This window comes from Myotis davidii, unplaced genomic scaffold (genome assembly GCF_000327345.1).
Source record: "Myotis davidii unplaced genomic scaffold, ASM32734v1 scaffold967, whole genome shotgun sequence".
Lineage (NCBI taxonomy): Eukaryota > Metazoa > Chordata > Mammalia > Chiroptera > Vespertilionidae > Myotis > Myotis davidii.
Genome location: NW_006383014.1, coordinates 2,637,100 through 2,639,856, shown reverse-complemented (window position 1 = coordinate 2,639,856; position 2,757 = coordinate 2,637,100). Strand labels below are relative to the sequence as shown.

Here is a 2,757-nt window from a genome sequence, read left to right as displayed (position 1 = left end):
AATGAAATGTGCTTTTTTTTTTTTTGGTCCCACTACTCCCCTCAAAAACTATTCTCCCTTAGGAAGAGGGAGGGAGTCTTCCTTGTCTGCTGTTAGAAAACACCCAGAATCACAGCACCTCGATCTCCTGTGAAGAACAAGTAACAGAAGCCTGTTAGAAAGAGGCTCCCCTTTCTCCTTGCCTGATAGAAAGAGGCTCCCCTGTCTCCTTATCTGTCTGGTCGAGTCATTCCAGGCCGAGTGGGCACCATCATGGGACGGGTGAGAGGTCTCATCATTGGGGGCCCAGGCATCATTGGCATGTGCCCTCCCACAGGAGGCCTCGTTCCAGGAGCAGGTCCCACTGGCATCATCCCAGGAGGAGGAGGACCGACCCATCATTGGCATCATGGGAGGGCCCCCCATATGGGGTGCTGGCATCATACCGGGGAGAGGTGGACCAGGAAGACTCGGGGGAGGTGGGATCATCACCCCTGCAGGAGGGGGAGCTGAGAATGGAGTAGCAGGTATCTTTCCTTGCTGAATTGCTGCAGTTGTTTTGTCAGTCAGGCTGTGAGCCTGCTCTTCCATCCATTTCTGATAGTGTCTTCCACATTCTCGTTGTGTTTCCTACCACTGCAGTGTGTCTTTCTCTCAGATGGAGAGTCATGGGTGAGGTATGTATCGCAGTAGTCACAACAAAACTTCGGCATGTTGTTCTGCAGGCCGCTGGCACTCCGTTCCAGACTCTCTTTCTTGTATTGCCAGCAAAATGACAGGTGAATCATTTATGCAGTCTGGGCAGTCACAGGCTGGAGGTCACCCCCTCCCTCTACGTGCTGGCACTGGGATTAGAAATAGGGGGAAAGGGAAGGCGTGGAAGGAGGTGATCCCAACGCCGGAAAAATGATCGGATCCTTCTTTAACTTGGCTAGGTACCTGGCCGTCTCCCTGGTGCTCCTGCAGGGAGGAAGGAAGCCCATTGATAGCAGCGCTGGCTGCTCCGTGACCGGATTGTTTCCTCTCTCCGCAGGCAGCTCACTTACAGAAGCTCGTCCTGACGCCCCTGTCAACCCTGCTGTCCCTGTTCCCAGGGCCTCAGAAACTCATCCAGAAACGCTATGACAAGCTACTGGACTACAACAGCTACCTGCAGCGGGCAGCAGGGGAGGAGTCAGACTTGGCCAAAAAGGAGTACGAGGCCCTCAACGCCCAGCTTGTGGAGGAGCTCCAGGTGTTCAACCAGGCCGCACGCAAGATTCTGTTGAACTGTCTGTGCAGTTTCGTCACCCTCCTCCGGGACCTGACGCTGGTGAGACAGCAGCTCTACTCCACGGTGGCGCCGGTAAGCACAGCACCAGCACCTGGCCACCTTGGTCTGGGCATCTATTGGAGACAGTATCCGTGCAAAACAGCCCTGTCCATAGCTTGCACCGGTGTGGTGCGTGCGAGTGCGTGCGGGTGCGTGCAAATGCCTGTGCGGTTTTCCATAGGAAGCTGAAAGGGAGTTTCCTAGTTAGGGTTTGCCATGACTTAGACACGTGCAGTTTTCGTGTTGGAGATTCCTTTTCAAATGCCAACCCACATTCCGCTATTGCAGGTGACACCCATGTCGCTCGACCTGCCTGATGCTATGATGTAGCTTCTCAGTTCATATTTTGCCTTCCCTTCCCATGCAATAGTTTTTCAGTGTTAAACATGACTAAGATGAAGATCCAAAAGCAGGCCATCTCAGTGGAATGACAGAGGTAGGATAATTGTTAAACCAGTCTTCATTTTGCTTTGCTCCAAAGAAGAGAAGACTGGTGTGTGTGTGTGTGTGTGTGTGTGTGTGTGTGTGTGTGTGAATGAGAGAGAGAGAGAAAAAATATGTGTGTATATCTCATTTAGCCTTCCATTAGAATATGGTTTTATGATTATTTTCTGAAGAGGAAGAAAGATATTTGCATCTTAATATCAACTTTAGAAAATCTGCTTCGTTTCGGGGCCCTTAATTTCACATGTATTAGTTCTCATTCAGCTGGTGAGGTATTTAATGGACATTTGGAGGAAAATTAATTGTCCCTACTTTATTTTTTATTGGGTATATAATTAACTTATCCTTTGAATTAAATTATATTGAATAATCAGGTGTTACACTTACATGGTTCAAAAGGCAAAACTATGTAAAATATATAGCAGTTGCACACTCACTTCTGTCCCCTAACCATCCCACCTCCTGCTCCCACCCCATGATTATTACTTTATCTTTATTCACGTAGGGCTTCTTTGAGTCATTAAAAGTACATTTGCATATATATTGTTATACCCTGCACAAAACTAGCATGTCATAGCACCTTTCTGCAATTTGCTTTTTTTAAAAAAGAGTAGTTACTGTTGAAAGTATTAGTTATGTCTCCTTTCCCCCCAATTGACCTCTCCCCACCCGCTCCCACTCCCCTTGCAACTTGCTTTTTAACATCCTGGAGGGCATCCATGTCCATACACAGAGAGCTGCCTCATTCCTTTTATAGTTTTACTAGAGGCCCAGTGCACGATTAAATCGTGCGTGGTTAAGATCCCTAAGCCTAGCTGCAATCAGGGCCATGTCCAATGCCCAGCATCACTCCTCCACTTCTGTGGCCTCTGCCCCATGAACCTCCGCACTCACAGCCCCTGCCCTGCAAGGCTCCTTGGTCTCAGCCCCTGCCTCACTCACCTCCCTGTGAAACTCCATACTCAAAGCCCCCACCCTGCTCCTCCGTCTCAGCCTCCACCGCCCCCACCCCATGACGCTCT

General features: G+C 49.5%; 1 pseudogene; it reads right to left on the bottom strand.

Moving 5' to 3' along the window:
• Positions 1-209: 209 nt before the first annotated feature.
• Positions 210-715, bottom strand: LOC102771046 (annotated as a pseudogene).
• Between the last annotated feature and the right edge of the window lie 2,042 nt (positions 716-2,757).